This window comes from Mustela nivalis, assembly GCF_964662115.1.
Source record: "Mustela nivalis genome assembly, chromosome: 19".
NCBI classification, from domain to species: Eukaryota; Metazoa; Chordata; class Mammalia; order Carnivora; family Mustelidae; genus Mustela; species Mustela nivalis.
Window position 1 is genome coordinate 12,643,159 of NC_139038.1, and position 20,639 is coordinate 12,663,797.

At 52.1% G+C, this 20,639-nt stretch overlaps 1 protein-coding gene across 7 annotated transcripts in view; it reads left to right on the plus strand.

The window, feature by feature from the left end:
- AUTS2 (activator of transcription and developmental regulator AUTS2) overlaps positions 1-20,639 on the plus strand; it is a 1,064,271-nt gene that overhangs the window by 139,279 nt on the left and 904,353 nt on the right. The gene's annotated exons all lie outside the window — the stretch shown is intronic.

Consider the following 20,639-nt stretch of genomic DNA (forward strand, 5'->3'; position numbering starts at 1 on the left):
CCAGGAATAATACAGGAATTAGTCTTTTTCTTCTTTATACTAAGCACTAATCAATCTACAGCTAACTCTGTATCTAATTTCTGAACCAGATGCCGTGAATAACTGTCCCTGAATGTGTTTGCCAATAAAGGATACGTTGAAGGCTTTTAATCAATGCTGCTTACACTCCGTATTTAAGGTCAGAATCTCGTGTGAGACTTATTTTGATCACGATAATTGTTGGGTTAAAAAATGGGTTTTTGAAATTGTGACACTCGTGGGTAACTATAGTGAATTAATCTTTGAGAGGATGGGAAATTGTCAATTTCGTAAGAGTTCTTTTGCTCTCTAGTCCTTCAGGTCACTTACTGAAAAATACGACTTTTAGGAGGAAAGCGTCCTTTATCAATGGGAAAAGAGCAAGAGACTGATATAAACTTCTCAGGATCACTGATGGAGGGGCACAGGGGAAATTGGAAATGGAGCTGAGTATTTTGGATTTGCGGTGTGCTGCGGGCGGGAGCTCCGGCCGTGTGTGTTTCAGGGGAAACTAACTTATAATTGTGTGTCTGCACTGTACCTTTCTTACGTCTCGTGACCAAAGACTGGATATCGCCCGGAGTTTAGAAGTATCTGGAGTTGGGGCGCCTGGTGGCTCAGTGGGTTAAAGCCTCTGCCTTTGGCTCAGGTCATGATCCCGGGGTTGGGATCGAGCCCCGCATTGGGCTCTCTGCTCAGCAGGGAGCCTGCTTCCCCCTCTCTCTCTTTGCCTCTCTCTCCGCCTACTTGTGATCTGTCAAATAAATAAATAAAATCTTAAAAAAAAAAAGAAGTGTGTGGAATTGATGGGGGCAGCCGTTGACTCAGTCAGTACAGCATACAGCTCTTGATCTTGGGGTTGTGAGTTCGAACCCGTGTTCCGGGTAGTTTCCTTAAAAAAAAAAAGGAAAGAAATTAAAAAAAAATATCTAGGGTTTAGATATTGGCTCCATTGAATGGCATAGGGCAAGTTAACTTCTTGGAGCCTCACTTTTTATCTTCTAAGACGGGGATGGTCATTGCAGCCTCACGACTGGAAAAGTTTAGTGTGATCGTGTGACAGGAGGTTGTGCAGCACAGGGCCTGGCACGTAAGAAATGCTGCAAGGGGGTTTCCTCCCGCGTCTTTGTGGGGACCGCCTCGCTGGCTCTCCTGCACTGTGTGTGCTGCATCGGATAGACACGGACGGTTTCGTGCCTTGTGCCAGTGAGCTGGAAATTGTGCCTCTTGATCTGTGTTTTGCTTGTTTGTTGTTGTGCTCAGGGAGGGACCAGAGCTGTGATTCAGGAGCCACGTTCTGGAGAGTCGGAGCCGTTCTTCTGCTCAGGGGCTCCTTGGCTGGGCAGTTCGGAGAGCGAGAGCGTTGGTGGGTCCAGGGAGGAACTAGCGGTGCTGCTTCAGCTGCAGGGGCATCAGCTTGTTTTTCTAAAGCTGTTTCCTCCGCCCGAAAATGGGGATGCCGGTGACTCGGATGCGGTGCGGGCGCGATGCGGTGGTGCTTGTGGAAGGCCTCCGCGAGGAGCGGGGACTGCGCAGCCGTGGGGGGGGTTTCGTCGCTGTGAGCCGGCAGCGGTGTTCATCCCAAAGTCAGCTGTGCCGCTTTGCCAAATGTTAAGGCTCAGGAAATACCCTCTAAGGCAGGGAGGGTTTGTCTCCATTCCCGAGCCGGTGGGGCCTGTATCCAGAAGGCACGGTGGCCGCGCTCCCGGGTTTCTGCGGAGCTGGCCGGCGTCCCCGGCTCTCAGACCCGCAGGCCGGGCGTGGGGACCGCAGGCGAGCTGGTGACGAGCCTTTGCGTGTCCCGGACTGGTTTCTGCCGTTCCCCTGCCGCCTAACGGGGCCTTGTTCTTCCTTTGCCTCAGCTGTGACATCCTTCCCGGTGACCTTTCGGAAGACAGAGTTGGGTCTGTCCGGCTTCCTGCCGCACCGTGGCACGCGCGGCTCCCTTGTGCTCCTTCTCCTCCTCCGGTGACTTCACGGGGACTAAAGCAGAAGAGGAGGCTTGGGGGTGCCGGGGCGGCTCCGGCGGTTAAGTGGGCGGGCGACTCTGGATTTTGGCTCGGGTCATGATCTCAGGGTCCTGGGACGAGTCCTGTGTGGGGCCGTGCGCAGCGGGGAGTCTGCTTGGGGAGTCGGTCTCCCTGTCCCTCTGCCCCCTCCCCCCACTCTCTCTCACGGGTGAGCGCTCTCTCTCTTAAATGAAAAAAAAATTACATCTTTTAAAAAAAGAAAGAGGAGATTGTGGAAAGACAGAATGCCAAGCGCCTCCCTCCATGGCCTCTGGGTCCAAACCCCTGCTTGGTGTGGGCAGAAGGGCTCACGCGGCACAGAAGGGCGGGAGCAGCCCGTGACAGGTGCAGAGGCCTGGGGAGGGGGTGACGCGCGTGGGACGGTGGAAGGAGGTGGGGGTTCGAGTCAGGCAGTGCCAGGTAGGGAAAGGTCTTTTCTATCTCTGTGAGGCTTTTGACTTTAGCCCTGTAGGGTGTAGGGGTTTGTTGGAGAATGTTAAGTAGCAGGGGAGGGTGTGAGAGATGATTTTCAAAGGTCACACTTACTCAGAGCAAGACGGATGATGAGGGGCGGGCGGTGATGAGGCTGCGCGTGGGGACACGGACGCCCGCTGCAGCGTCTCGGGCGGGAGGCCGTGCGGCTCGTCCAGGGCACGGCCAGTGGGAGTGGCAAGAAGTTGCAAAAGGTTTTGTAGGCGTAAAGGAACCTGAGCTTCGAGTGCCTGCTTTGTGCCGGGAACTTGACGTACTCTACGTACACGAGCGCGTCTGACTCTCACAGCAGCGACAGGGGGGAAGGTGTACATTTTGCCATTTTGCAGATACAGAGACGTTTACAGGGTGTGTCGCTTGCCTGAGGTCCCTGGCCGCTGAGAAGTTGCAGGGTCAGGATTTAAATTCGATTCCATCAGACCCCACGTCGTCTCTTCCCGGTGCACCTCCCTGTGGTCCCCAGGACACAGCCCTCACGTAGTGGTTTTGCAAGGGCTAGTCTGTTAATTGTGATCTCTTCCAACATTCCCATGAGATGAGGGAACACAATTAATTGTTCAGCTGAGAGATTAGAGACATAGGGAGGTTAAGTGACTTGACAGGGTCCCTCGTCAAGTGGTTTGTGGGAGGGCAGGCAGAGGTGAGTTTGGAGCAGACTGTTTTGAGACTGTAGTCTTCGAGAAAACAAGAATTTGCCCCCCACCCCCAACCGTATAAATCTGTTTTCTAAGTGGCGGGTTAGGAAAGCGCTAGCAGAGATGGCCTGAGGGCAAGTGCTGGAGGCCAAGATGAGGCGTGGAGGATTGTGGTATCCTGGGGTGACTCTGTAACCTCTCTCCTGATATGTGACCTTTGGTTGAAACAACAGTCACCCCACGAAAAACTGATCATCAAGCACGGAGATTGGACTCAGGGTGGGGAAGCTGGTCTCTGAAGAAGATGATGTCGCCAGTAAATGATTTCCTTTGCCGTTAGAATTGTCTTGCTCAGGTAAATAATTACAAGAGTTCCCACCTGAACCTGGGCTGCTTCCTTCTGTTTGGTTTTATGAGTTCAGTGTTGTTATTTGTTGCCATGGGGACATATGGGGTGATAGAAAGAGCAACATCAGGATGAGAACCATGGGAAGTCCTTGTTAAGGATATTGTTTCCCTATTCCTTGTCTGTCTCTTGATTATTAATGCTGGTTTGTCTGTTTTGCAAGGTGGATGCGTTGGGTGTAGTGGGGCTTGGGAATGAGTCTAGAGTTTTGCCTTTTACTTGGTGACAACTTCGGGCATGTGGGATCAAGAAATAGATCACTGGATATCTTGTGACATTTGGGAAGGGCGAGTAAAGGCTGGAGGTCGGAGAGATGCTGAATGATCTCGTGTTTCCTTGAGAGTTGTCCCTGTGTCCGTGCACCCTCAGGATTTAACCCAGCCTTGCGGACAGAGCCGTCCGTTGGCCCACCCCCAGCCGGCTACTGCTGCCTGGAGTAGGGTAACTGGCTTGCGTGGATGCGTGCCTGGTAGCTGTAGGTAGTGGTGTGGCCACCTGCTTCCATGGAAACCCTGTGTCAGGTGCTGGTGAAGGGGGCTGGTTTCTGTAGTCACGGTGCTGAGTGGGGGCGGGGGGAGGAAGTGACAGTGGTTCACAGTGTCATGTTTAGTCTTTGCAGATGTGCTTACAGTTTTAACAAAGGCGGAGGAGAAATTACAGGGTGGGACGGAGATGCGGACAGACAGCCTGCTGAAGCCTCAGAAGGAGGAAACTACTGTCTGTGTGTTTTAGGAATGCTAAGCCCTTGCTTACATATCAGCAGGCAAAATATTGGCATTCACTTCTGACTCGAGGAAGGCATCTCTGAAGTCGATAGGAGGAAGTGCCTATTACAGGCCTTACTCAGAAAGAAAGGCGAGCCGTGGCGAGCCGTGGGAAGGCTCGGGATTATCTCTTAAAAGCCCTTGGTGTATCCGGAAGCCTCGGATGGAATCAGCCTTGTTCTCCAGGCCGGACGGCTCCGGGCGTTCTTCTTACCTCTCCTCCTCGTGGCCTTTCTGGTCTCTGCTACGCGTTCGTCACCGGTTTTGATATCCTAGTCTTGAGTAGTTCCAGTCAGAAGTGGACTTTGTGCCCCGACGCGGGGCTGACTTGCTAGTGACGAGGGTTTTGATCAGGACATTGGGTAGGTAGACGCCTCAGTGATGCTGGTGGCGGGGCTGACATCTGAGCCCAGTCTGGGTTTCTGCTCCTCCTCCCGTGCCTAGTGCTGGTCCCTGGAACGTCATGGGGCCGAAGGTACGCATCTGTCGAATGGGTGGATGGAGGCACACCTCGTTCTTGCTTGACCAGTCAGCATTTGCTCGGGCTGATTAAAACACCCCCCCCCCCCCAAATAAACAACTTTGTTTTGTTTTTCATGAGAAATCCTGAAATTACGGGGGGAAATTGGCTGGAACTGCTGCAGTTTTGTGCAGAATTCTCCCTCTCCTCTCTGTGTCGCCCCACCCCCTCCCTTGCTCACTCTTGTCCACTTTCCTGCCTCAGAAGCCACGTCAGCCTCTGCTGGGAGCCGGGGCTGTTCAAAGTCGAGTTCCTGCTCTCAGGAAGCTTGTATTTCAGTGGATTAAGGGACACGACTCACCCGAAGAAGTCCTCTCTGGGGGGGCACAGGCTTTCAGAGAAGGGAGGCTGTGCGGGGGATGGAGGAAGTGATTGCTCTTCTGCGCTGGCACTGCGGGCAAGACAGGCTGTGATCGCCCTTTCCTTGCCGTGGACATAGCCAGCCCGGTCCCTCTGTGGCATTTTCCCTGACATGTAAGATTCCGTTTTGTCAGTTATCATTTATATATCCTTTCTGGAAATTGGATTAGATCCCTTTGACTTATTTGGAGAGAGGAGTGGGTAATGCACGGGGTGTTTCTGCTGAATATATGTTCTGCCGTGATGTTGACACAGGGCTGCATTCCTTATTTCCACTCCAGTGCGTTTATTAACATTCCATTAGTCGGAGATTAGTGGGGGTTTCCCCTTACCTTTCTTCTCCTATTGTTTGCCTCCGGTTTGTTACAAAACAACCTAATTTATTTTCTTTATGCCCCTCCCTTCTTTAGTGTAGGTTTCAATCATTTTGACACAAAATACACATACCACCCTGTGAATCGACGAAACCCTAGGCCTGTGATGTTCGTTTGTTCTTCCGTGCATTTGTCATTCATTCATTCAGCAACTGTACTCACCCAAAGAAGATGCATGCTTCCGCTCTGCAGATTTCAGTGGGGCAGGGCAGGGAGTACAGAAACATAAGTGAGAATTCTTTGGGGAAAGCTTGCCTAAAAAGTCTGAATGAACAGGAGGGAGTATTTAAGACACAGTGTGACTAAGCCTAGCTTATCAGTGAAGGCTTCATAGAGGAGGTGGTCTTTGATCTGGTTTGTGAAGAGTGAGATGTTGGCCTCCCAGGGCCGGCTGGGAGATGGCTCGACTGCATTGGTTCCGCTGTGATCCTTGAGGTGCTGAGCCTGAGAGTGGCTTTCCCTCCAAGTACTGGGCTTGGAAAAGGGTGGTCTCATGCAGATCCAGCCTGGGCTTGGTGTGTCTGTCTCTGGAGCAGTTAGTGAGTAAAGAAGGCTGACACCAGGACTGCTTTATTTTGTTTCTGCTGTTGGACGTCTTTCAGTTTTCGCAGCGCTGCGTTCCGATGTTTTGGATCCGTTACTTCACTGGACCGTTTCCTTTCTGACTTGGGCACAGTTATTAGGTGAATCAGACACGAGTTTGAGGTCACTTCTCTGCCGTCCTTCTCTCAGGTAATCTGGAGTAGACATCAAACCAGATCTCTTGTCACTGGTTCCCAGCTCGGATCCAGTAGAACGGCCAGAACACTGTCCTGGGAAAACGTATGGGGGAAGCCAGAGAACAAAGAGTTTCTTTTAAGAGCTTAGGAAAGCACACTGACATGTTTGTTACTTGCTGAGGGCCCAGTGGGTTTTCCAGTCTCCTTGTTGTGCCTGAAAGTTGTGCCTCAGTTGTTACGGTTGCAGAGTTTTTCTTCAGCTGTCTCTGAGTGCTCTCCCCAGTGCCCTGGGGTAGGAGATGATCATGCAGCTTTATATCCGAGGGTGGGAAATGGGCTAGCTAGATCATTTTGGACCAACAGTTTACCCTCGTTATCACTAATGCTTGGAGTTGGGGCCTGGTTTCTCTTTATGTTAGGAAAGGAGAGAGAAAAAGGAAAATGGAGTTGCTAGTGAGGACAGTAATAACTAGGATGCTGAGAACACTTACCGAATATGTCATAAACACCGTGGAAGTGTCTGCTTATTGAATGCACGCGACAGCCTGTGAGGTAGGTCAGCTCTTCTGGTAGGAAGGCTGAGTCACACACAGGTTAGATAATTTGCCGGAGGTTGCATAGGTGTCTGCCTTGGGAGCCGCTATGGACAGGATTTTGCAAAATGCCTTGCTAATTTGTGATTAGTTCTCGAACATCTGATGTCACTCCCAAACATGGCATGTGTGCCCTGGGGAGTTAAATCTCCAGGCATTGGTCGACGGGTGTTCTTTTGAGTCAGACCCTTCTTTTGGTGACTGTCATGTATAGATCTCATTTTTTATTAACCCCCACCCCCCCACAAAGGACCCATTTCAAAGATTGGAAAACCTTTTAGAAGCTGAACCTGACTCCTAAGTCTTCATGACTTCAGTTTTTTTCCTTTCTGTTGTGCAGAAGAGCACATTCAAATAGAGGCTTTTGATTTTGGCATACATTTTGCATTAATAAATGAAAGAAAAAATGTTTAATAGTAAAATGACAAAATCAGTTCTTTGTCCTTGAACTTGCTAATTCTTTTTCTTCGTATGATATGAACACAAACAGTAAAGACCTGGCCAAAATACAAGTGCCTTTTCCTATTAAAAACACAGTTAACATTAAAACTTAGCAAAATAGTTTCACTGGGGATGAATTGTTTTAAATGAAGCTTTGTTTTATAATGAGAACAGGGGAGCCATAATTCCAGACCACAGAGAGGGGCTCCCTTAATAAATTTAAACTGTTTACTATAAATCACTGCTTTCCAGAGAGGCTTAATAGAGGTCAGAGAAACCTAAATCCTTTATGTAGAGAGCTGCTGCCCCTTGGAAGTATTTATACATGCCTGTCAATTATCTCCTACATAGTCTCGTATATCAATAGGAAAGTAGGTTTTGAGATTCAGAAAATTGAATGGATGCGTCTTTAGTTGAGTTATTTGACCTAATATGTAAATGACTTAGCACAGAGGATGGCTGCAGACAGACTTGAATCAGGTCAGTTTTCCTAGTGCTCTGCTAACCTTTTACTCCGTTTTGGCCGACCCGGGGCCGTAATGCTGGGAGTTGCTTTCTACTTGCCCCTCTGCTGGCCCAAATCTGTTGGGTTACTGGCTGGAGACCTCGGATCACACCGTCTGTAGCGAGCAAGGGGGACAGACGCAAGCTTCTGCTGTCCGGAAATGCCCTTGGGCCACTGGTCTGTCTCCTTGCCGTGAGAGGGAGGAGGCATGTCGGTTCGTAGCTGGGTTTGCCGGGACCCTCTGTGCCGTCCTGGGCGGCGTGTTGCTCTAGGAATGTGACATCCGCCGGCTTTATTAGGTAAGGTCTCGCCTGGCCACCGTGGCGGTGACTGGAATTAAACCCACTGCTCACTCCTTGGGCGGCTGGGGTGTCGGTGTCTGATCTGTCCCTGCTTCTGGACTAGTGAATTCGGGTGCCTTTCCTTCCGCGCTGGCGTTACGTAGCTGGGTCCTGTTAGCCACGTCGTGAGATGGGCTTCCTCCCTCCGTGATTTGTGTGTAATTCCTTGATCCAGGGGAGGTATAGGGTCAGGGACTGAGGGGAAGGGATAATTGTTTACAGAAAATGTGGAGGGACGTGGATTTGAGGTCAGACAGGAGGTTGGGGGATGTAGGCTCCCTCTGAACACTGAGGAAATTCCTTAACCCTGTAGTTAACTCCTGCAAGTGCCTTCTTTCCTCTCACAGCGGGGAATTTGGCCAGGCAAAGGCAAGTGCCCTGGTTAAGACCAATATTTGGGGCTTACCTCTGTTCTTGCCCTGCTGTCTTCCATTGCATCTTTACAGACTCTATGCAGTTGAGATAAAATTTTGGCTGTATTTCGGGTCTTTATTAAATGGTAGGTGGAGTGATTTTTATTCACTCAGCACGCTTGTAGGGTCCGTGCCACGTGCTAGACCCTGTTCGTGGTCCCGAGGTGGGAGGTGCACGAGATCACTAAAGGTGTGAGCCGTGTATGGCGTTCACTTGCCAGGGCACTGTCGTGGTAACAGGGCTCCTTACCTGCGAGGCCCAAAGTCCTGGCTGCGGCAGCTGGGGTTACCCGCGCGGGCCCAGACGAGAGACTGGGATTCGGTTCCTAGTTTCCGCACCCCCCCCCCCCCCCCAATCATCGTTTCTGGAGAGCTGCTATTTCTACATCCAGCCCTGCAGTTTTAAGAACGTGCAGTGCAGGGTCGCCTGGCTGGTAGAGCGTGCGACTCTGGATGTTGGGGTTGTGAGTTCAAGCCCCTCCCTGGGCGTAGAGATGACTTAAAAATAAAATCTTTAAAAAAAAAGTGTGTAGTGACTTTACAGATCTCCAAAGCATGACTCCTGGAACTTTTTATCGTCCTCACACCAAATGTCCACGACAACGTTGGTTTCATAAGGTCTAGTGACGTAAGGGGTTCCTGGCAGTAAGCTAGCTCCAGCAGTGGGGGAGGCCTGGGTTTTGAAAGAATGTTAAAAGAGTGCTCTGGGATAGGATTTAAGAAATCCTATATAAACTGAATCTCTTTCCAGTTTTTAAAAAGAAAAGGAGCGACAATAAAGAGACTTTTATTTATTCCAGAAGCATATACCTACATAAGGTCATTGAGTTTCCCTTGTGTCCTGTAAACTGGTTGGTTTTAGGGGAGGAGAATTGCCTGTTTCTACTCTCACGTGCCTCAGGAACACTCATCGCTGAATAAGAAATACGTTTTTGTTGGTGTGAAATTGCGATGCAGGACCCGTTCCGCCGCACACTCCCATCCGAAAGCTCAGGGACACGGGACTGCTAATCAGGCGGAAATATGGGAAGTGAGAAGTGAAACACGAGCTTCATTTTCACACCTCTAACTGAGTGACTGAGAAGGTTGAACTTAAAAATAATAATGCAACCTTATACTTGCATCACACCTTTTAATAAGGCGGTTTAAAAATATTGAGGGTGAACCTTCGTCAGGATCCTTCCGCTGCCCCCGCCCGACGGAGCGGTGCGTCAGGGTGATGCCTGCACGGGGCCGGGGAGCCGAGACGAAGGCGCCCGGGGGCTGCGCGGCACCGTCCCTCGGGGCTCCGCTGGGGTGATGGGCCGGCGTTCCTGCAGCGCTCGGGATGTCAAGTTTCTCCCGAGTGCGGGCTGTGGGGGTGGCAGCTGGGGCAGCCGTGGCCGGTGCGAGCGTCCTTTACCCCTTTATAAGTGACGGGTCTTGTGCGAGCAAGCACGGAAGGCAGCCTTGGTTGTACCTTCCGTAGTAACAGCATCCCCTGTCCTTCTGGTGCCGTTGCAAATGCTTCCTTCTCTGTTGCTGCTTCCCCGAGCACACCACGTGGCCACGGCCTCTCTCTGTTGTATTTCAGACCAACCAGACCGAGGCCCTGGGGCTTGAACCCAGGCTGGCCGGGTGGAGGCCGTTCGGCCGTGGGCACGTTGCTGGGGCGCTCGGCAGCTCGGTGTCCTCATTGGTGAGGCAGAGCTAGGAAGACCGCCTGCCCCGTCGGGTCCTGGTGGCTCTCAAGTGCATTCGTGTCCCTGACGTTCCTCGGAACGGCGCCCGGCGCCGGGCTGCTCTTCTGACATCACCATCGTACTTCTCCCTGGGGATGTGGTTTCACGTTCTGCTTCTCCCTGCTCGTGCCTTTAACTGATCTGCCTTAAGTTGTGACGGGGTCCCTTGTCGCGCCCAGCCCGGTATCTTGGACATGGTAGGTACCCAGCGAGCGTTCTGGATTGAGTCCGTACAGGGCTTTGTGAAGAGTTGAAAGCTGGGTGTCTTTCCATCCTGACTTTGAAAGCCTTTGAAGTTGGATGGGGTCTGGCCTCATTTGTTTAACTTCTGAAGCTGCAGCACCAAGGCCAGATGCTTGCTCATGGTCACCCGCTGGGGGGCCTGTTAAGAAGGCCAGCCACTCGATCCTGGGGACTCCGTTCTCCTGCTGACACTACTGGCATCTGTGAGATGGCTTTCGATAATTCTCTGAGCAATTTAGCCCAGGTTAATACTGGCCAGTAATTTCCTAAAGTGCCGTGAAGTGGCAGGAACGTGATTTATGTAACACGGGCCCCTGCGAGCGGGGATGAGCTCTGGAGGCCCAGCTGTGCTTCTGGCATTCTGAAGGCCGTCGGAGGAGCTGCTGCCATCCCGGAGAGCCTTTTGTTTTATTTTAAACCGTCAAGGGGGGCGTCCCTCTGCGATGAACGGAGAGGTGCGGGGCTGACGGCTGGCTGTGGGTCTTCCCTTCGCAGTCCTGAAAGGTAACTGGGATGGAGGGCCTTCGGGCCGGCTGACACCTGGGTTGAAAGTCCTGAATTAAAATATTAAAGCGATGAGTGTGGGGGGCGGAGCTTAGAAGAAGTACTTGTGTCCTAGCCAAGGTCTAGCCGGGTTAGGTCTGTCTTTTCTAAGGTCGGCACTTTGACAGATGCAGAACTTGTATGACTTCGGCACCTCGAGGGCTACCCTTGACTTTCATCAGCCGGACCCCATTCACATTAGTGTGGGGAGCGTACGGTTGTAGGAGGCCAGTGTTGGGAGGCTGGTGAGTTTTCGACTTTGGGTTTTTTTTGGAAGAAGCCCACACAGCTCCTTGAGTTTAAAGCTGGCAAGTAAAGAAGCAGCTTGGCCCTGAGGCTGTGGTTTTAAGGGTGCCTGGTTACCTTTGGGCCTGTGGAACCCGGCCCCGGACAGGTGACGGATTCATTGTCCTCCACAGCTTTGTGGCCAGACTCCACCCAGTCACCCAGCGGCCTCTTTCTGTGCTGCCCCTGTGAGTGCACTCCTCACACCCCTGAACGATTGTAAGAATTCCCCAGTGCGCTCTACAGGGACTAGAAGGACATGCTTGATAGTGCAGGGATGTCGATCTCTCTCTTGATTGGGTGCGCACTGGTTTGGGTTCTGCGGAGACCCGAGTCTTGTGGTTTGGGTTCTGCGGAGACCTGAGTCTTGTGGCTCGTTGTGTTGTCTTTTCTTCTCGCCATCCTTAACCTCGGTCCCCATTGTCTGAAAACATTTTAGTTGAGTTTCAAAAACGTGTCTGGGAATCCAGCTAGTTGTGTGTGTGTGTGTGTGTGGTAAAATAGACATAAAATTTACCATCTTCCCCTTTCTAAGGCTGCGGTTCGCATGGTTGCGCAACAGTCTCCCAAACCACTTTCATCCCGCAGACTGGACCTGCGGACCCACCAAGCAGCGGCCCCATTGCCTCCTCCCCCAGCCCCGGCAGCTGTCATTCTACTTCCCGGTTCCATGAATTTGACGTCACTGGGACTGCATGTAGGTGGAATCATGCGGTATTTGTCCGTGTGTGATTGACTTATTTCACGGAGCGTCCTGCCCTCCGGGTTCGTGCATGTTGAGGCCGGCGGCAGATTTCCTTCCCTTGTAAGGCTGAGGGCCCTCCACCGCGTGCACACGTCCATTTACTCACTGGTTCACCGGTCAGACCCTTGGGCTGCTTCCACCTCTCAGCCGTCGTGAGTGTTGCCGCTATGGACACAGGTGTGCGGAAAGTCACTCAAGATCCCGTTTTTAATTTGTTTGGATTTATACCCACAGATGGAATTTCTGGGTCCTATGATAAATCTGTTTTTAATTTTTTGAGGAGCCACCATAATGTTTCCCATGTGCAGCTAGATTTTTAAGAAATGCATTTAAATTACGTTACTTACCTATTATTTTTTGGCTTTCTTCTCCACACTGCCTTGAGTTGGCCCTGGGAGGTGCGTGTCCTAGCCAGCCACTCGCGCCAGCATCCCTCTGAGCGCACACATACTGTTCATGGCTCACTTTGGCCCTTGAGAGTTGGAGTCTTTTCATTGGATCGGACCAGGGAGACCGCCTTCTGAGCACAAAGGGCTGAGCAGTGGAGAGGCAAGCTGAACCCCAGAAAGTCTGAGCTCAGTGCTTCCTTGCTGCCAGCTTGTCACACTTGTGCTCCGATGAGGGTTGGGGAGACATGACGGTCTCCCACAGATCTGATGGAGTATGTCCAGCTGTGCTCCGCGCAGACCTCTCCTCCGGCATGGAGCGGCATCACGGGAAACATGGACCCCGCGCTGCTCTATACTTTAAGGGAACCTGCAGACTAGATCAGGAAATGAGCTGCCTGTGGGTCGTAGTAGTGAACAGTTCTGTGTGCGTGGAGACGGGGGTGTGCGAAGGCTGGGGAGGGAGAGAGAATCGGTGGATCTTTCACACTCCGTGTCCTGTAGTAGTTGGGTTGATGGTTCTGTCTGCTCTTCTCCACGTGGGCCCTTCAGTACGGAGGCCTCAGGCGTACAGCAGCAGCGAGGGCCAGAATAAGGTCATTTGCCATTTCTCTTCCGTCACTGCAGAATCAGGAAGGGCCAGGAAGGGGAAGCAACCTGCTGTGTGTGTAGTGGCCCCCCAGTCTTTGTGTCCCTGGCTTGTGGGGGTGGTCATGACCTGACACCAGCGGGTCCGTTCCCTCCAGGAGATTCGCCAGTAAGGTCTTGAGTAGTGTCTACCTTTCAGATGTGAGAGCCTCACTCACCGTGGCGCGCCGCGTGCCGCTGCCGCTGCCCTTTTCTGCCCACATCTTCCACGACCAGGTCAAGTGTGACTTGATGAAACGTTTTAAGGCTTTTCCAGACCCCTCCTGTTGCCACCGCAGTGTTGTCACCGCAGGACAGCTGAGTCCCTGCCTCTTCCGTGCCTCACTTTGAGGTATTGTCATAATGACGTTTGACCAGCTGGTAGTTAGTGGTGACCGTCCTCCTACGAGACTGTACCCTCCACGGTGCAGGTGCCATACGTTAGTTCGTCTGTCTCCCTCCGGACCGTGAGAAGCGTTTGGTACAGGACTGTGTCTGTGGCAGTCGGTAAATACTGGGTGTGTCTACAGGTGACTGATGCAGTGGGACCGAGTCGAATTCCTAGTTTAAATCATGAACATGGCCCCGAATACCTGTTTGCCCGCGTGTAAGCCACTCACTATCTCTTCCTCTCATGCCAGGGGGTATAAACTGAAAGGAATAAAAACACACACACATTAAGTTAAAGAATATTTGTACTTACTGTGTGCTAGGTATTTTGCTCAGCACTTCTGTTACTCATTTCCTCTTAGGGTGGCCCAGTGTCGGTGAAGAAGCACCGTCTGCTCAGTCCAGCCTCCATCAGGAGATGCGTGACCGAGTGGTTTGGCTACAGCCTTGCCCGGCTGGGACATACTCGGCATCACCACCTTTGGACCCCCAAAGCCATGAGATAGAAAATGAGCAGCAATAAGGGGTGCGGGGGGCTGAGCCCTTCGATGAAAGAATCACATTTAGTTGGAACAGACGGATGGACGTCAAGGAAGGTGTGTGCTGTCAGAAGACGCGTGAGACACGCAGGTGCCTCACCAAGGAAGCAGGGCGCTGGGGGAGACGGGGTCCCCGGGGAGGGGTTCTGCGGATGAAGTGAGGCAGGTGGCCGGAGAAGACGGCTTCCTACAAGGAGGGGCTTCGGTTTTACGAAGCCTCCGAGGAGGACAGTGGAGTGGACAGGAGGACCGGCCTGGTGGGCTTAGCGAGTGCCAGGCTCCAGATGGAGAACAGGCCGTCTGTGCAGATCAGGTCTTGGGGTGTGCAGGCCACGAGACACGCACGTGCCAGAGTGTGGGCTCACGAGCTCACTTAAGCTTCTGCCCTCATCTTGTGCAGCGAAGAGGAAAAAAAATGCACGAAGGAAAAATTAACAAACATCCCAAGTCTCTTGACACACAGATCAAAACATATTGATGGTGTCTTGCAACTCTGATAATTTCATTGAACTGTATGAAGCTTAAAATTGATACATAGGCATCCCCCTGATTAACATTAAGTGCTGCTGTCAGTCTGACATAGCCGGGTAAACCGATATTGAATAATCTATTAAATGTGTCACACTCGAGCAAGGAGCGTAAATCATATCATCTTATTTCAGCTGTAATTAGGTGGGAGATAAAATCACAAATAGACGAGTTTCGAGACCATTTCTTGGTGTGTGCACAGTCACTGCAATTTCTGTCCTTGCTCCGTGGGGAGGAAGAAGTTGACCGCCTTCCAAGTGTTGCCTGCTGTCCAGGAAGTGGGAGGTTGCGGGGTGACTTATGTAATGTTCGCAGAGTGGGTTTCATTTATAAATCCGATGGGATTAGCTACATCTTCCTGAGGTTAATGGCAGTGGAAATGCACTGTTCTGCGTTGAGCTGGAGAGAGCCGCCTCTCCGGCTTGGAGGCCCGATTGTTCCTCAGATTCGTCTGCCTTCACGTCTGCTTCTCTCCTTTCCTAGGAGCTGCCTGCTGCTGTCTTTCTTGTCTGGGAGTCAATGGTGCAGACCAGAGCTCGTGGGCGACAGGGCGGCCCGCTGCTCAGTCCGTGTGTTTCGAGCAGTGGACGCCTGGTCATCTTTTTATGAAGAGGCTCTGGTGTTGATTTTTGTCTTTTTTCAGTTTCCCAGTGTAGTTTGATCCATTTCAGGTGATCCTGTTAACATGGCAAAGCATCTTTTATGCTTTTCCTTGAGAGGGCCTTCGAACCTTCTGTGGGCTGAGATCGTTCCGCGGGCAGTTAGCAACGCGTGTCAGGTGGTAGGGCTGCATGTGTGGGGGTTTGTGGGCGAAGGGTTTGCCTCACGTCTGCTCTGCCTGTGACGCTCTTCTCGACCCTGAATGCGCAGGGATTTCCAGAAGGACAGGTGGGCCATTCCTGACTGCCCTGAGACATCCCGAGATGCCGGCCTCTTGGCTCCAAGCATCGTGGCACCTGGACTCGGGGGCCCGAGCCCCACTGCTCTCGAAGGCGGCTGTCCTGTTTCTCCTGGGGCTTTGTGGAAGGCCACACACGAGACCCTTTGAATTTCAGGGGCGTGTGCTTGCTAAAGCAGGGGTCTTCAGAGAGGAGGAGAGAAAACAGAAGGCTGGCACTTCCCCGAAGCTGCAGGCCCAATGCTCGTCTCTCATTACTTAGCGTAATAACTTTCTCTCAGCTGCACTTAGAAGGACTTAATGGCACCATTTAAAGTTAGAGGATAAATGTAAAACCGATCTGTTCACTAACACCAATCACTTGTACTTTAAAAAAGATGATCTCATATAAAGCAGGACTAGGTTGCTGCTCGGAGGACTAATGGCTACTCGGCTCTAGAGTAGGTCACCAAAGGAAGTGTGGCTTCACCTGCTGACCCCTGAGTGCAAGGACGTGCACGTTCTGTATCACAGAACCGGGGAGGGCCCAGACCCACGGAGGCAGGGAGAACAGGGGCCACCTCCCCCCACGGTCACCCCAGTGACCGTGCCCTGGTGACTTCTGAGCGTCAGTGTATAAACTGATTCTGCTGCCGAACATCTCCTAAGGCCCCCAGAAGACGTTCTGTGTGTACCCATAGGCTTTTCTTTGATAATTTGCCATTCTGTTTGGGACCCTTTTTTCAGGAGCATTTTTTACTGCAGCGTTAGCAGGTGCCAAAGAGGGGAGTGGTGAGAATTGGGGGTCTGGTGTCCGGGGGAGGAGCCCTGGGCTTTGAGACACTTGGTGGAAGACGTGCCCCGGGCACCGCTCGGTCCCAGGCCCTGTGGAGGGTGTGTGTGGGGGGGGATAACAGAAGTGAGCACCGTTTCTGCTTCCAAGCAGGTCCAGGCAGAACCAGCAAGTTCGTGGTCTGGCGTGGACGGTCTCTGTGCAGCAGGAGAAGGCGCCCAGAAGACGCCGTGCTCATTGCTCATTCCGCGGGGACACGCGGGGCAGCTGTTTCGGAGGACTCTCAGTTCGGAGGACCGTGGGGACTTTGTCATATAGACAAGAGGACAGAGCAGCAGGACAGAGGGAGGACTGGGAGCTGCGAGTACCACTCAGAGATGGGAGCTTTGGCTTCAGGTCCCCCTCACACCCGTCTGCCGTGGGACCTGAGAGTTTGCTGGGAACGGAGCGAAATAGGAACCTCATATCTCCCTCCCTTCTGTTAGGCACAGGAAGCTGGGCTTCACCCAAAATTGTGATTTTGTCTGCCCTCTGCCTTGCGTAGGGCCTGGGGTGTGTCCAGCGGGTTAAGTCTGATCCGCGGTCAGCTCGGACACTCTCCGTAGCCCAGGGCTGTGCTGGCCGCCCGCTGTTGGAGTCAGTCCTTCTCTAATTCGTCCAGTAAATGTTTACTGTTGGTTATAGACGACTATACAGTCAGACAGGAGGGTAAGGGCCTTCCTGCTGGGGAACTTACAGCCTAAGGGTTGGGAATTAACTTTGAAAATACATGCGGGGATCAGATTAAGAAAAGGCGACCGAGGAGTCAGGACTTCGTGATTGACAGCACTCAAACGGGAGAGGATGTCGGTGAATTTCTGAATTTATAGCCCAAGGGAAAGCCTTTCTGATTCCTGTGTTCCTTGCCTTTATTTAATACTGTCGGATAGTGCTTTAGCGTGTTTGAATCAATGTTAAAAGTTCACGCATAAAGGTAGGCTTTATAAGCCTGGCGTGGTGAGAGAGTAGAGCACGTGGGCATGTGGTCTCCGAGAGCCAGGCAGTCCGGTTTGGAATCCTGGTCCACTCCGTGAGGCGGAGGGTTTACTGAAACTCCGAGCACCTCGTCCTTATAGGGAAAATGATGATGAAAATAAACCCACATAAAAAGTATTGTAAGGACTAAATGAGCAGATGGAAATGAAGTGTGTATAAGGGTACCTGGTACGTAGCAGGCGTTTGGTGGGTATTAGCTGTCCTTGGGGTGTTGCTTGTTGAGCCCCCGCTGGTTCTGAGTTGTCCCTGCTCCTCTAGAATCGCGTTACAGTTCTGAACTTGTGGGTGCATCAGAATCACGCGAGGGCATTTTAGACCAACAGCTTGGAGGTTACCAGTTCTATCAAGAAGACGTCGCCCCATTCCTCCTGGTCCCTTCAACTCAAAACCTTGGGCTCAAAGACGTTTATGGGTCTCTGAAGGGTGGAAGCCGGCAGGCCGCCTGGGACCTGAGGACTTGAGGGACAGCAGGGCGATGTGTCTCTGACTTCCACATATCTCGGTCAGGGTGCTGCGAAGAGCTCCCAGTCCTGAATCACCAGGAGGCACAGATCCGGAAAGCTCTAAGGATAAAGCCAGTTTGCCTCTAGCCGGAGGCCTGGGCAAATCGGGGGCTCACGACAGAAAACCTTTCTGGCAGTTCCCACTCTACAGGCAGTCAGATACCAAGGGAAGAACCCCCAGCTCCCACCCCTGCTTGCCTTAGCCTGGCCAAGCAGGAAGGGGAGCTGCCACCCTGCCCCGTGGAAGCAGGCAGTGCCCTCAGTTCCCTGTGGGGTGGCGTCTGCACAGCCGAGCCGGGTGCGGGTCTTCCGGTCCCCTCTGCGTGGAGCTAGGCGGTGTCCAGGAGGCAGGGCCGGGGCTGTGTCAGCCGGGTCCACCTGTAGGGGGAGGTTGCATGCCTCGCCCCGGCACTCCTGCAGAGCCCCCTGAGCCAGCCCTCTGCTTCCCCTTCCTGGGGACAGTAAGGCATAGGGGCATCAGGTCTCACACCTGCACTTGTGGAGGTAATGAGGCCGTGCCCCCTCTTTCCTGGGGAGGTGTCAGTGCCAAGTCAGGAGCCGAACTTCTGCCCCGCCACCCGCAGCCGGCGTGGCACTCCGAGCCCCGCTCTGGCCAGGCTCACGTTGGCGGCACCTGCCTGTCTACCCAGCCTCCGTGCTGCCTCTCCGCAGGGACCCACGCTGCTTGCTGGCCGAAGACATCCTCGTAAGACATCCCGAGGACCAGGAACGTTGCAGCCTGCATGAGGACTGCCGACAGCCGACAGCAGCCCCGAGATGAATCAGATGTTACACTTCTGACAAGAATTTTAAAGCATCCGTCATAAAAATAGTTCTGTCAAGCAATTGTTGTTAATATTTTGAAACAAATTTTAAAAATGAGAATTGTCAGCAAAAATCTATGGGCTCAGCATGAGGGGGCTTTGGGGGATGGTGGAACTATTACGTATCTTGTCGTTTACACGTTCGTTAGACTCATCAAAGTGTTGCTTGGAGCCGGTAGATGACACGTCAGAAAAGTAGATTTATAGCAGTGCGTGGGGCCGTCCTCATCCCGGGAGATTCCGCCTGGTTCAGCAGACCTAAGACAAAGCCCAGCGCTGTGCTGTTCTTTCTTTCTTTCTGGTTTTTCTTTTCTTTAATTCATGCCCCAGTTCATTCTGATGGGGCTGGGGGCTCTCGGGAGCTCCCGATCTCTCTGGAGTAATCTAGGCTAGTTGTGAATTCTTCAGAATAGAAATCTGTTGGAACTCCGTGCAAATAGAAACTTGTTCTGGTAAATTATAAATTACCAGATAAGTACTTGCAGAATAAACAGAATACATAATTAGAAACCATTAAGTGTCTTATCCCCACATGGAGATCATTTTTTGTACGTTTTTTGGTTGGGTAAGGTTGTAAAGAGTGTTACGTGGCGTCCTGAGAAGCTGTACGTTGTGATGCTGGCACCTAAAAAAACCCTGCTCGGTGATGTGTTCTGTTTTAGCTCCTACTTGGGCCGTGCCTTCCTCTCCATTCCTTCCCAGGGCGGTATCTGCTTGTTGGTAACGACAGGCCGGAGTCCGCTTTGGCTTGTGTAAGCGGCCGTTGCCTTGAACGTGGTGGTTTTCATCGGTACCTCCCTGCGGCTGGTGCCCTCTGCCGCCGTCCTGCTCCGAACGGATGCCGGGGTACGACTCCTAACCCAGCATCACAGCTTGGCCCTCTCCCTTTCCTCTTACTTTAACCTGCTGGCTACATGTTGGCTCTTAGGCTGGGTTTTTTATTTTTACTCTTTTAAAAGATTTTATTTATTTGACAGACAGAGATCACAAGTAGGCAGAGAGATGGGGGAAGCAGGCTCCCCGCCGAGCAGAGAGCCTGATGCGGGACTCGGTCCCAGGACTCTGGGATCACGACCTGAGCCGAAGGCAGAGGCTTTAACCCACTGAGACACCCAGGTGCCTCTAGGCTGGGTTTTTAAATCCTGCCAGGGAATCCAGGGGTCTCTCGCACGGATGGGCTACGTCAGTATGTTTTTCCGGATGGCTTTTCTGTTTGGATACTGCACGCTTGGAAGTGCCCCGTGTGTGGTTTCTTTGCTTTTAAATAATAGATGCTAGAGATTGGCCCTTCGTAGGTCTCTCTCCCTCTCCCTATCTCTCTCTCTCTCTCTCTCTCCGAATTCATTGGAGGATTCCCTCCTCTAGCCAGAGCTGAACCCGGTCCGTCCTGGGTCACTCTCCTCGCCTCCAGACTTTTTAAGTGCTCCGTGCTTACTTAGCTGCTCTCGGCTCCGTTGCTTGTTGTTGTATGTGTCGTGGTTACAGTCACCAGATGACTAGTGTCAGAGGAGGTCAGACACCGTTGGAGCTTCTAATAGTGTTGATGTTTTGGTAAGGGAATTATTTGTGGACAAAAGAAAATACACATTGGGAATCTTCAGTCTTCATGGGGGGGGGAAACACTTGGAAAATGTGCAAATGATGACGTTCTCCAAATATTTATGCGGATTGTGGTTTCTAAGAGGGATTAGTCAGTTCTTCTTTCCTTGTGTAGAACCAGGACTGGTAGTAAGAGCAGAGAAACTCCTCGTGGCCATGTCCGGAAGGACATTCTGACAAGGCTCTTCGAAATGTCAGTCAGTCTTAGGTCACCGACAGCATTCACGGAAGGTTTGGGACCGGCAGAGAAGGTGGGGCTCTGGGGACTTCTCAGAGTATTTTGAGATTTCGTCCTCTTGGTCTTGAGAAAGCAGAAGCCGTGCAGCCTGTGTCCGTGGCACCATTCCTGGTAAAGGTCTAACTCGCTCGCTGGCTCAGTGCCTCGGGGAGCTTGTAGCAAGGAGTCACTGT